Source organism: Amblyomma mixtum, chromosome 6 (genome assembly GCF_055824585.1).
Source record: "Amblyomma mixtum isolate Tamu chromosome 6, ASM5582458v1, whole genome shotgun sequence".
Classification (NCBI taxonomy): domain Eukaryota; kingdom Metazoa; phylum Arthropoda; class Arachnida; order Ixodida; family Ixodidae; genus Amblyomma; species Amblyomma mixtum.
Window position 1 is genome coordinate 39,758,096 of NC_143017.1, and position 13,745 is coordinate 39,771,840.

The 13,745-nt window shown below is 48.6% G+C and overlaps 1 pseudogene; it reads right to left on the reverse strand.

Moving 5' to 3' along the window:
* Window positions 1-7,895: 7,895 nt before the first annotated feature.
* On the reverse strand, window positions 7,896-13,519 carry LOC149338810 (uncharacterized; annotated as a pseudogene).
* Window positions 13,520-13,745: the final 226 nt, after the last annotated feature.

Here is a 13,745-nt window from a genome sequence, read left to right on the forward strand (position 1 = left end):
TTCACCTGTTCATCAATGATGCAGCGCTCGGCGGAGGAGACGCGGTAGGGGCGTTGGCGCAAGGGTCCATGGGTGCCAGTGTCGATATGGTGGCGAACCGCTGCGGCACGACCCAACGGTACTTGAGGAGAGTCGAAGGATGCGCGGAAGCGCTGCAGCAAAGCGATGAGCTGGGCGCGGTGGTGAGGTGGTAGAGCGGCATCGACAGAATGGAAAACATATCCGGGGAGGACGGGTCGGCGATGTCGGCGGGAGGAGTGAGGGCGTTGATGTCATGGGCGTCAGGGTCATCAAGGACAGGAGAAGTGTCGTCGAGATCGATGACATCAACTGTGCCAAGCGATTCTCCCCGAAGTAAAGTGGTGGGGAAAGGCAACGGATTCGCGACGTACAGGGCACCACAACCACCAGAAAGTGTGAGCACGGCATGAGGGAGCAAGACAGACTTTCGGTGCGCACAAAGAAGTGAGGGTGAATAAAGGACAGTAGCGTCAGAGAGGGCAGCACAAGTCAGCGGCACGAGAACAGAAGAGAAAGCTGGCACGTCGACGTCGTCAGCGGCGAGAATAGGCGCGGCGGTAACAGGGGAGGCGTCCACAAGAGCATCACACAGCGTCGACAAATCAATTTCCGCACGTGCACATTCAATGATGGTGTGATGCGCGGACAGAAAGTCCCACCCGAGGATGATGTCATGAGAGGAGCGGGCGAGAACGAAGAACTCAATGGTGTATGAGAGGCCTTGGATGATGAGGCGGGCAGTGCACGCTGCGATAGGGCAAATGGGGTCAGCACTGGCGGTGCGAAGCGAAACGTCAGAAAGCGGCGTCATCACTTTTTTCAATTTGCGGCACAAGTTGCGACTAATGATGGACACGGCAGCACCAGTGTCAATAAGCACGTCAACAGTAACACCTTCAACGATCACTTCAATAACGTTCATAGGGCTTGAGACGGTCGTTGACGGCGCAGTTCTTGCCTCCGGAACTGCGGCGCCTAGTTTTCCGCTTGAAGAGGTGGGGACCGGCGGCGCATAGGAGAGAGCTAACGGCGTCGAGGAGACGGTGACCGATGGCTTCGGTTGTAGGAGTCGGAGCGAGGCGGAGAGGGATTCGGAGGCGGCAGAGGAGAAGAGACAGGGACGGAGGGAAATGAAGCGTCGTTCGTTGGCGAGCGCCCGTAGTCGTAAGGACAGGATCCGCGCGTGCGGCACCAGCGGGCCACATGACCAGCGAGACCGCAGGCATAGCATATCGGGCGGTTATCTGGGATGCGCCACGGATTCACAGGGCGGGGACCGATGCGAGGCAAAGGATGGTGAGTGCGTGGCAGTGCAGGGGCGAGCTGCTGCTGAGGGTACACGTTGACAGGCGGCGCATAAGTCGGAAGAACCGGCTGAGGTCGTGGCCGGATGACTGCTTCAGCGTATGTCAACGGTGCAAAGACCAGAGTAGGTGAATTAGTGGGCGGCAGGACCTCAGCTACCTGCTCCTGGATTACACTCTGAATCGAAGGCGATAATGATGGCGTTGGGGCGGGTTGGGAGGTAACCAGCGATAACTGACGGGCGACCTCCTCTCGCACAAACTGCTTGATGTGCTGAAGAAGGGTCGGCTGATCGTTAGCAGGACCGCCTACCGCCAAGCTCGAAAGGTTGTCGTCCGGGCAAATGACACGCCGGGTGGCATGACGCTGTTTTCGGAGCTCGTCGTAGCTCTGACACAAAGAGACGATGTCTGAGACGGTTTGAGGATCTTTAGACACCAGCATCTGAAATGCGTCGTCCTCAATCCCTTTCAGAATGTGTTTGATTTTGTCAGCCTCGCTCATAGATGGATTGAGCCGTTTACACAAGTCAACAACGTCCTCGATGTAGCTGGTGAAATTCTCGCCATTCTGCTGGGCACGACTGCGCAAACGTTGTTCGGCACGAAGTTTTTGGACAGCGGGGAGGCCGAAGACGTCAGTCAGGCTGGTTTTGAGAGCCGCCCAGGTAGTAAAATCCGCCTCGTAGTTGCGGAACCACAAGTTGGCGACGTCAGTCAAGTAGAAGATGACGTTCGTGAGCTTAACGACGTCATCCCATTTGTTGTAGGCGCTCACGCGTTCGTAGGAGGCCAGCCAATCTTCTACGTCGGTGTCGTCAGTGCCGCTGAAGATTGTCGGGTCGCGCTGACGGACGGCACCGGAACAGATGACAGCCTGGGCAGGTTGGAGCAAGGTGTCGGACGTCATGGTAGAGCCTGGTAGCCTGGGCATCGTGGCGTAGATCCATGGGGAGAACAAGCAGCACCTCCACCAAGTGTAATGTGGAAACTCGCACAGTGTGGTCGAGCACAGTCCTTGTCCCAGCAGTGCTGCTCAGCAGGCCGGCGTTCGCAAGCGCGCACCTGAGCTTCGTCAGCTTCGTCTTCTGTCATCTTCCTCTCCTTCGGCAGCGCTAGCCGCTGAGGCAGCAAACCCCAACTCTCTTACAGAAGTAATAATAAATGGCGCCAGCTGACCAGCAACCCATCAGCTCTGCTGCAGCGAGAGCAAAACTCGTGCGCCAACCTGCGGCCACCATCTTCCCCTAATCCTCAATAGAAACACAGAGCACACTCCTGTTACATGGTGCCACATCTCTCAAGCTGCTCCGCAGCAGGACCACACATCTATTCATCTTGAGCACATCTACGTAGCCCCGAACAAAAATAAACCTCAACTAGCCCAAGCATTTAGAATTGCTCAGCTCATCGAGCCATCCACAACTAAAGAAAGGCAAGAAACACGGCATCAGAACTGTACTGTCAGAAGAAAGCAAGCCAGAATTAACTTCTCAAACACGCTGCCATAGGCTGATTTCCAGCCTGGCACAGCTGCTGGTGGGTCAGTGTGCAAGAATATTTTTGCCCAAGGCAGCAAAGCTGTTGGAACCCATATTAATGAATGTGACAGATGAAAAGCATACTGGAAGCCAAACAACAATCTTTGTCAAGAAAGACATGCCAAGGATTAGCCAACCTTGAAAGACGGTCAGATGCAACTGTCCGACCCATCACAAACTGAACAGTGATGAAAAGAGGACCGCAGATCAATGTCTCAGGACCGCAAAGTCAATGTAGCAGATAATTTGAAAGAGAGGAGCAGCATATTCATCAGAAGCCCACATGTGAGAAACAATATGACGGCTTAAACCACAGTCCAAGAAAAGTATGAATACTGACGCTGAAGAAAACCAAACGATAAAAATCAACAAAACATCCAGCAATGCCAGAGCAGGCAACTTGTGTTAAACAGCATCTCCTTTGAAGTTGCCATGCAGGAGCAGACTGTGTATTCACCCTAAGTACATTTATGTGGCCCACAATGAAAGAAAACCTTCATTTACCCCAGCTAAAACAATTCCAGTTCATTCAGCCATCCAGTAGTAGACAGGCACGGCCCCGCCGTGGTGGCTCAGTGGTTATGGTGCTCGGCTGCTGGCACGAAAGATGCGGGTTCGATCCCGGCCGCGTTGGTCGAATTTCGATGGAGGCGAAATTCTAGAGGCCCGTGTACTGTGCGATGTCAGTGCTCGTTAAAGAACCTCAGGTGGTTGAAATTTCCGTAGCCCTTCACTACAGCGTCTCTGATGGCCTGAGTTGCTTTGGGACGTTAAACCCCAATAAACCAAACCAACCCCCCCCCCCACGCACACACACCAGAACAGCTTGCATAAGGGTACGTGCTCCATTATGGCACCTCCAAACATAGAAATGATCCTCCTGATAAGCAAGAAAGGTTGTGTCATTTGTGTTTCATGCCTGTCTACTGGTTTGGTTTATGGGGTTTAACGTCCCAAAGCGACTGAGGCTATGAGAGACGCCGTAGTGGAGGGCTCCGGAAATTTCGACCACCTGGGGTTCTTTAACGTGCACTGACATCGCACAAATTCTAGAGGCCCGTGTACTGTGCGATGTCAGTGCACGTTAAAGAACCCCAGGTGGTCGAAATTTCCGGAGCCCTCCACTACGGCGTCTCTCATAGCCTCAGTCGCTTTGGGACGTTAAACCCCATAAACTAAACCAAACCAAACCAAACCAAACCAGTAGACAGGCATGAAACACAAATGACACAACCTTTCTTGCTTATCAGGAGGATCATTTCTATGTTTGGAGGTGCCATAATGGAGCACGCACCCTTATGCAAGCTGTTCTGGTGTGTGTGCGTGGGGGGGGGATGCATATGGCATTGTGCTATGACTTCGGCATAATGCAGTAGCCCGAGTAGAAGCACAGTACAAAGTGGTGCTGCATGTGGTGATGGAACTGTACTGTTCGCTCGCCTAGTCGCACTAGCTATGCCAATCCTTCAAAGAGCAAAAGAAGGAGAAAGTGGCACGCTCACACTCATTAGGACCAGCAGCTGACATAGCAGACTCTTGCAAAATGTTTCAGTTGTCTGCAAAGTGCTTAGCTAGGGCATTCCTCACAGCTATTCCCGATGGCTCTATTCTGCTACTTGTGCATAATGGCTGAGGACGCCTTTCGTTTGCGCTTTGCACCACACTCAGCCAGCCTGCATCGCACTGATCACTGAGGCACTCGCAGATATTGTGTAGCACACAGGCAGCACGGATCACATTGTTCACATTGTGAATATCGCACTCAAGGCCCTTCAACAACATCCTGAAGCGTGCCTTCACTCGTCCAAACGCGTTTTCAACAACACGTCTGGCGCTTGATAAATGGTAGTTGAAGGTCTGTTCGGGCGACCCAGCAGCACCAGGAAAGGGGTAAGGCTTCATAACATGCCTCTGCAGAGCAAACGCTTGGTCAGCAAGGAGGACGGGACCAACTTGTACCCCTTGAATATCCTTTGTTGCTGACTGGAAGAGACTACTGGACAGAATACGTGGAAGACGTGAGGTCTGAAACACGGCAGAGTCATTATTCCTTCCAGGACTCCCACTGTTCGTGTACAAGAACTTGTAACTGTGGTCAACCACAGCGAGGAGGATGGTGCTGTACCACCCTTTATAGTTGTAGTAATCTGCCGCCTCCTCCTTTGGAGGGCACACCTCAATATGGCAGCCATCTAGTGCACCAACACATTGTGGGAAGCCACAAATTGCTGTGAACTGGCGCATATGTTCATTCAATTCATGACACTTCGGGAAGCCCACAAATCGCGCTTCCAAGTTCTGCACGATCACTCCACAGAACTCTCTGAATACCAGATTGACGGAGGCAGGGCTCACGCCAAAGAGGTTGGCGACAGTCCGCTCTTCAGCTGATGTTGCGAGGCGGTAAAGGCCAATCGCCACACGTTTTTCGAGCGTAATTGCCTTTCGCATGTTCGTATCTTGCCGCCGCATGCTCTCACAAACGCCCACAATGTACTGGAATGTGGAGCGGTTTATTCGGAAATTCTCGCGGAAGCTGCTGTCCGGAAGATGTGGCAAAGTCGTTTCATACCACGACTCTGGGCGCGGGTGCATCCATACACCACGCTGCCGTGTGCATTGCACCATCGCCGCCAACAAAAGGCGTTTAGCTCGCCTTCGATGACGCCTGCTCTTCGCTTCCAGCATGTCGATGTCGGCGCTCAGAGCAAGCTGCTGCAAGCGGAGGCGTTGAAGTGCTGCCTGATGCGCCGCGAAAGCAGCCCAAAATTCAGCGTCGGCGTCGTCCGCAACGTCCGCCACAGGCCTGCTCAAAGCCATCACAGCCGCAGTGTTCAACGTCGGAAAAGAATGATACGCTCACAAGACACGATATCGCACACCAGTCGAGGCACCGCGCTTGACTCCTCTAATGACGCACACGCGTTGCGATTGCTGTCAAAAGCGGCACAATTATAGTTCACTGTAGGCACAATGCTCACATTCATGGAGGAAGGAAAGCATTGCTGCTCCTAGGAAAGTAGTGGCTACAGGTGGCTATTGTCGGCTATAAAGTCAACTATGATCATTGTTTGTAGACTTCCTTTCAGGTTTTCGTTAATGCCCGCAAATGCGCAAGCAGTGCTCTGCCCTGCAGGTAGTAGTGCGAGAAACAACCTCTCTTTCTTTCATTTATCCTTTTTTAATGTAATCTTGTTTAATAATCCACTACTGTAGTTACAAAAAAAATTCACAATGGAGGAAATCACATGGTGGTTTCTGTCACTCTATCCGACATGCCCAAACCGCGTGTAAGCGCAGGTAACTATGGTTTGCGCTAACCATTGTTAAGACCTATAACTGCAGTTAACGTTAACTATAGTTAGGCTGCCCGTGTAAAGAGGATATTAGAGGGCTTAACCATAGTTAACGGAAACCACAGTTACCCGTGCTTACACGCAATTTGGGCATGTTGGTTAGAGTGACGGAAACCGTCATGTGATTACCACCTTTGTGAATTTATGATTTCTCCTATAGAGGTGTATTATCAATCAAGATTACTTTAAAAAGATTATAAGATAGAAAAAACGGTTGTTTCTCGTTCTTCTATCTGCGGGGCAGTTTTTTTCCTGCGCATGTGGCGGACATTAGAGTAAAGCTGGAAAGGAGACTACACACAATGATCGTAGTTGACTTTACAGTCAACATAATAGCCATATCTAGCCACTACTCTCCCAACGGGAGCCGCCATATTGCTCGTTCCGTTGTGCCTCATTTTTGACTGTAGTCTCAACGCTTGTGCGTCGTTAGTGCAGTCAAGTGCGGCGCTTCATATTACCTCCTCACATTCGTGACACGAGTGTGCGATATCGTGTCCTGTGCTCTTCAGTGTGTGATTATATTCATATGTTGAGCATTTAGGCTCCAATGGCTTTAAGCAGGCCTTTGGCGGACGTTGGGGACGACGCCAATGTTGAATTTTGGGCTGCCTTCGCGACGCATCAGGCAGCACTTCGACGACTCCGCATGCAGCAACTTGCTCTGAGCGCCGACATCGGCATGCTGCAAGCAAAAGGCAGACGTCATCGAAGGCGATGTAGACGCCTTTTGTTAGCGGCGGGGCTTGTGTACGCGGGAGCGGGCTTTACGAACGTACCCACGCCCGAGCTCGTGGTACGAAACGACGCTGCCGCATCTTCCCGACAGCGGATTCCGCGAAAATTTCCGAATGAACCACTCCACATACCAGTACATTGTCGGCGTTTGCGAGAGCATGCGTCGGCAAGACACAAACAGGAGGAAAGCAATTCCTCTGGAAAAACGCGTGGCTATTGGGCTTTACCGCCTCGCAACGTCAGCCGAAGAGCGGACAGTGGCAAATCTCTTTGGTGTGAGCACTGCCTCCTTCAACCTAATTTTTAGAAAATTCTGCTCTGTAATTGTGCAGAACTTGGAAGCGCGATTTGTGGGCTTCCCGAAGTCTCATGAACTACCGGAACACATACGGCAGTTCGCAGCAGTTTGTGGCTTTCCTCAAGGTGTTGGTGCTTTAGATGGCTGCCACATTGAAGTCTGCCCTCCAAAGGAGGAGGCTGCAGACTACTATAACTATAAAGGATGGTAAAGCACCATCCTCCTTGCTGTGGTGGATCACAGGTACAAGTTTCTCTACACTAACTGTGGAAGTCCTGGAAGAAACAATGATTCAGGAGTTTTCCAGGTCTCACGACTTCCTCGTATTTCAGCGAGTGATTTGTTTCAACTGGAAACAAAGGCAATCGAAGGAGTGCAAGTTGGTCCAGTGCTGCTCGCTGACCAAGCATTCCCCCTGCAGAGCCATATAATGAAACCTTTCCGTTTCCTGGCGCTGCTGGGTCACCCACCCAGACATTTAACTACCATCTGTCGAGTGCCAGACTTGTGGTCGAAAATGCGTTTGGACGGGTGAAAGCACGCTTCAGAATCTTGCTGAAGGGTCTGGAGTGCAGTATACACAATGTGAACACTGTGATCCGCGCTGCTTGTGTGCTGCACAATATCTGTGAGCAGCTCAATGATCAGTGTGATGCAGGTTGGTTTGGTGCAGTGCAAACTGCAGATGAGAGGCGTCCTCAGCCAGTGTGCACAAGTAGCCGAGTAGAGCCGTCAGGAGTAGCTATACGGAATGCCCTGGCAAAGCATCTTTCAGGCAACTGAAACATCTCGCATGATCCGTGTTCCTTGCCTTTTTTACTAATAGATGACTCAGTGTATTGAGCAACTATAATACCTTGGGCTAATTGAGGTTCAGTTTTGTTTGGGGCCACATAAATGTGCTCAAGATGAATTAATAGGTGGTTCAGCTGCGTAGCAGTCAGAGAGATGGCACGATGTAACAGGAGCTGGCCCTGTGAATATAATGAGAATGAGAGGAAATGGCAACTGTAGGTTGGCACAGAAGGCGTTTTGCCCGAGGTTGCTTTGCTTTCACTGCAGCAAAGATGATGCATTGCTCGTATAGCTGGTGCAATTTATGAGGACTTGATTTAAAGGCTTGAGTTTCTACTACTGCACCCATTCTGCCACTGCTCTCTTGTCACAGGAATTCCAAGAATACCAACCTACCTTTCTTTTAACCGTTTCACCGCTTGTCTCTCGTGCTGAGCTGCCATTTGCATCTCTTTGTAGGTGTCTCTTTGATTATGTTGTATTTCATTTTATTCTGGAGACATATGCATGCCTGTGGTAATGAGCTTTTCCTCAAATGAATCTTAAGCTTCATGACGGGATGTGATACTTTGGTGGGTATACGACGCTGCTTGCATACTTCTATTCAGATGATGACATTGTCTGCATATGCCATGAAGTGTACATCTTCGTGGGGGGCAAGACAGTGCCTTATCCTGTTCATGATTACATTAACACCCATATGTGGAAAACTATATTGTCAAGCCTCTACTGTCTCTTTTTTTTTTCAAATCTCGGACGCTGCATGAGAGTATGCTCACTCTCATTATAAAATAGACCCTCATTGCATGGCGGTCATTTTGTCCTTCCTTTGAGTTGCTGTATTGGTTCCCTCTTTCCTCAAGCAGTTATGGTGACAAATATTAGTGCAGCCAGCGGCGACAGAGTGCGTGTGCGTATTGTGCAGCAGGGGATGGAGGTACTATCTGGGATACCTAGTCATTGTGCCATTGGAATTAACCCCTTGTAACACCATGTCTTCAACAATATATTTGTAGTCCAGTATTTTAGTTAGGCCACCGGTAAAACACAGTGTGAAAGTTTTATGCTGCGCACGTCAACCATTATGTACCAATGATAGGGAGATTTTTGTTTTTGTGTTACTTCGTCATGATTTATTGTTGCGAATGATTCTCCTTATGAACAGTACTGCCCGGGAACCAAACAGTCCATTAAAATCGATGCACGCCTGTATACCCCTTGCTGTTACCTTGCATTTCAGGAATTCTAGGAGCCTCATCATGGTATCATTTGCACAAATTTATTCCAGTAGAAATTCATCTGCCTCCAAGTTCAGATTTGTTTCCTTTATTAATGGTTTAGACAACACTTGCCTAATTACTTCCCCGTAAGAATAATTCTCATGTGCTTCTGCATTAAATCATGAACACAGGCTCTGGTAACCAAGCATCAATAAATCCAGTTCAATGTGTCAACATTCATGGCTTTTAAAATGACTGCTGCTAAAAAACAAGACATTGAAGAAAGTGTAGCGCAGTATGTTTGCAATGAACTACTTGTAAGCAACGTATATCAGACATGTACATATGATTCACCAGGGTGGAAATTTGGGCAAGTCGGTATTGATCCATAACGTAAGAGTAGCGCAAAACCAGGACGACGGACACAAGGGGAGAGAAGTTGTTGGTGTGTGTTCTCTCCCCTTGTGTCCGTCGTCCTGGTTTTGCGCTACTCTTACGTTATAGACATGTACAGTTTTATGTCAGAACTAATTTTTTAGTTTTAAGTCCCCTAATCTCAGCTGGAACACTCACTTGCCATAAAGGAAACCCATTTAGCTACAAACCAAATGAAAGCCTTGTAGCGAGATTACTTGGTACAGAGGCTACTGCTTTGCCAGGATGAGGCAGGTGGAATGATACTTGGAGGTTAACTGTTTTAAGCCAGAGGTTTGGGTGAGTGGGTCATATGTAAGGATGAAATGCAGCACAAAGCAAAGGAAGGACAAGAAAGAACTTGACGAAGCATACTGCTGACTGTTAAGCTCGTCTTTTACACCTGTGACAAAATATAGTTTGAGAAGGGGAACACTACTAGAGAATAATTTGTTTACACAGAGCTCACATACCTTACTAATATCCCACAAAACATTCTTTCGAAAGCATGAAAATCTATCATTTGTACAGTTAGGCTCACATTAAGCTGTAAAAAGCTGCGGTTTGTACCAACCACTATCCCTTCTTGCGACAAACAGTCCTTCACCTACACACTGCTTTCGCTGACAAACCTGTTAAATCATGCAGATCTCAATCCTTCCACTAAACAAACAATTTGCTGGTACACAATAATGAAAAGCTGGTTTACGCTCCCATTTTTATAGCTTAAGTTTCACATTTTATAGTATTCATTGTTGTTGAGTATTGCTATTTTTTGCTGATTCACTGTCATTTTGCTATTTCATTTTGTAATTTTGTAGCATGATCTGTGCATTGTCTGTTGCTCTATATTGCTTGCTGTGTATTTCTTTGCAATATTTGTGTATTACTGGCCTATATGCTCCTGTTTTACCAGTTCAAAAAGCTTTTAGTCTCGCACTCCCAGTTTTTGAAAGTGCAGTGTGATAGATACTGTTGCATTTTCTGTTGTTTGTTGAGCAAAAGTAAACTTTGTCTGTGCATTTTCATGTCAGTACTATTTTGCTATCATTAATATTCCCCAGTGTCTCCCCGCACGCTATCACTTACCCTAAAGAAAGCCCATTTGGTTCGAAAAAAGATGAACGCCCCTTGCAAATGATGATCAGTGAATAGGCAACAGCAGGAAGTTCACTGTGGAAAGGTATGCGGAGCTATACCCTAGGAGCAACAGCAGCATTGCTTGCAACAACCTTATTCGTTCATTGCACCCACACCTATATTCTTCTGTAGTGTACACACACCCATTGCCAATATGTATACTGCACACTGCTGTCGTAGTCAACCCCCACAGTAATTTGCTGCTTAAAACAGAGTATAAAATTCCAGACGTAAAAGAGCTCTGTTCATATCATCACATGCTGCTAAATACCTTTGCATCGGTCTTTGCATCGGTCTTTGCATCGTCGAAACGCCTCCTCTTTGGAATATCAGAAACTGATTCTATTGCCTCTTAAGCCGTGCTAGGGTGAGGTGCACGTGACAGTCCAGTGAAAAATATGGCAGCACCCAGGAAGCCCTCAAAAGAATACATCACAAACTGCAAACCAACAAGCACTTGTGATCACTCTTTATTTTGTGACTGACTGCTTCCTCTCTCAAAGAATATTTCTAGAAGCCTGACCATGCTTGCGTTAATGTCGTTCGCTTCTCCTTGAAGGCGCACCATTTTTTTGCACATTTTATGGGCTTTTCGTTCGGCTCGTGCTGCTTCCTCTGCTTCTGTTCTGTGGAGGGCAATCAGCTGCTGCACAGTGGTTGCCGGTCTTTTTTGGCGACTCTTTTGAGTTTTGGGTCTGCTACCATTTGTGCCAGCAGTACCGCACTGCTTCCTCCACCGCCATTGCTGCCACTTGCAATTGCCAGTGCATGTACCACAGGAGTGGTGCTGCAGCTGGCGGAACTGGCAGCATTTTGCAGGTGATCCTCTCTGCTTGCTTCTGGAAGCCCGTCCTCCCACGACATCACCACTTCTGCACCATCAGGTGCCTCATTGACGACTGGCAGCTGCACATGACAGAACACAGAAAACAGCATGCTTTTAAGATTTGAAAGGAGAGGTTAAAGGCATCCTAAAGAAATGCACTCACCAGCTACCACAGTATATTGAGAAAAACAGAAGCTATTGAAGGCCACGGTAAGCTGGGCATTTCAGCATGGCACTGAGGTTGAAGAGGTCTTTTTTTGGTCTGTGAAGAAAGGAAATGGCGTAGTAAATGTCGCACATATTGGTTTACACCTTAACCGAAAGGAGGGAGTGAAAGAAGAAAGGAGGAAAGAGGTGCCATAGCGGAGAGCTGAAATAATTGCGACCACCTGGGTATCTTTAACGCGCACTGACGTCGCACAGCACGCGAGGGCCTTTTGCGTTTTGCCTCCATCGAAACGCGGCCGTGTCTGTACATGGTTTCAAGAGGCAAGTGCCATTTTTGCTCTGCTTTGCCGATGCTCATGGTTGTGGGAGTGGTTTATTCTGCACAACTTCCAAGTGTGCTCTTTACTGTCTGCCACTGGCCAGCCTGTCGTAAATCGAAGTACGCAGTGCACTGAGAAATGGGTAGTGATGGAATCGTGCAGTGATTTCATGAACTGATAGGCAATGTTACAAATAGCAAGTCACCTCCATATTTTCCTCGACTCGCCCATCATCGTTGATGGTCAGGCACCCAAGAAAACTGTGAAGCTGCCAGTAGAACAACCATGGCACACCGGGTGAGTCTGTAGCAGTGCCCGTCCGTCTGAGCTGCCTGAAAAAATGTAAATCATTTGAATAAATAATTGTACTGCTTAAATAAAAGACATTGAAGCTTGCCATCCGAGCAGTTCGCAGTCTCAGCAGTTATCTTCAGTGCATTAAAGGCTACTGTGCATTCACCACTGCGAGACTAATATTTCACAATTATGTGGCTAACCAGCAGGCACATGTGCTGGTGAAATTAGTGCAGTTTAAATTAATTTACGATGTTGCCTTAATCCTACCGGTTGCAGTTTAGAAAGTGAAGCCGCAACTGTGGTATTATGGTTCTGCTAATGGCATTCAAGTATCTATGAGGCAGTGCAGAGTGGAACGCGGAAAAGTTATATGAAAGAATCAAATAAATCTGCTCAGTTATTGCCATAGCACGAGGCCTGAAACGCTGACGCGTGCGTGCAATGCCGACGCGTACTGAAGATGAAATACCGACGCTGATGGCGATGCAGATCGTAGACAATAACAACACAAACGAAGGATGAAGTTGTCATGCAGTACGATGCACGCGTGCACGAGCGAAGTCAAATTAGAACGACTATACGCCGAGTGACGTGTTTGCTGCCTCTGTCATGTGTCCTTATACTCTCGAAAACATTACGACCTTTATAACATATCTGCAAGATCGTATCGGACACCAGTAATCGCTAGCGACATGTGCTACTCCCGCACATGGGGGCTATAGCTGAGTTGCACCAGAGATCTTCAATAGCTTGTTGCACTGAGTAAACAACACCAAGCAAGCGATATTGCACGCGTATTATTCGTTTAAGATCGCACTTACCGGTATTTCTTGTTGAGGTTGTCCATCTTCTGCTTGACTTGCTTGGCAGTGTATGGGCCTTCGCCCGGCGCAAGCCCGGCGTTCAGCGCGTCCGCGATCGCTGCGTATATTCGCGCGTTGCGCGTGTTGCCTCGCAGCGCAGGGAGATGGTGCTCCCAGATGCGTATCAAGGCCGTTGTTGTTGCATCAGGCCAGTTGACACGCCTCTGGGAGAACGACTCGCTTGACATCGGCGTTTCTGCTACCGCGGGCTCCGCCATCTTGTCGCAAAACAGTAGTTAGCCAGCTCGGCTACGTTAACTGCAGTTAGTGGCGTAACTATGGTTTGGCTTGTCGTGTGAGCACGGCTAACAATAGTTACGGAGAACCGTAGTTACCTTAACTGTAGTTAAGGGCGCCCGTGTAAATACAGTATAAGGAATGCTATCAACGACGTCCTCTTGTACCCCTTTGTGGAGATCGCAGAAGAAAAGTAAAGAAACCTTG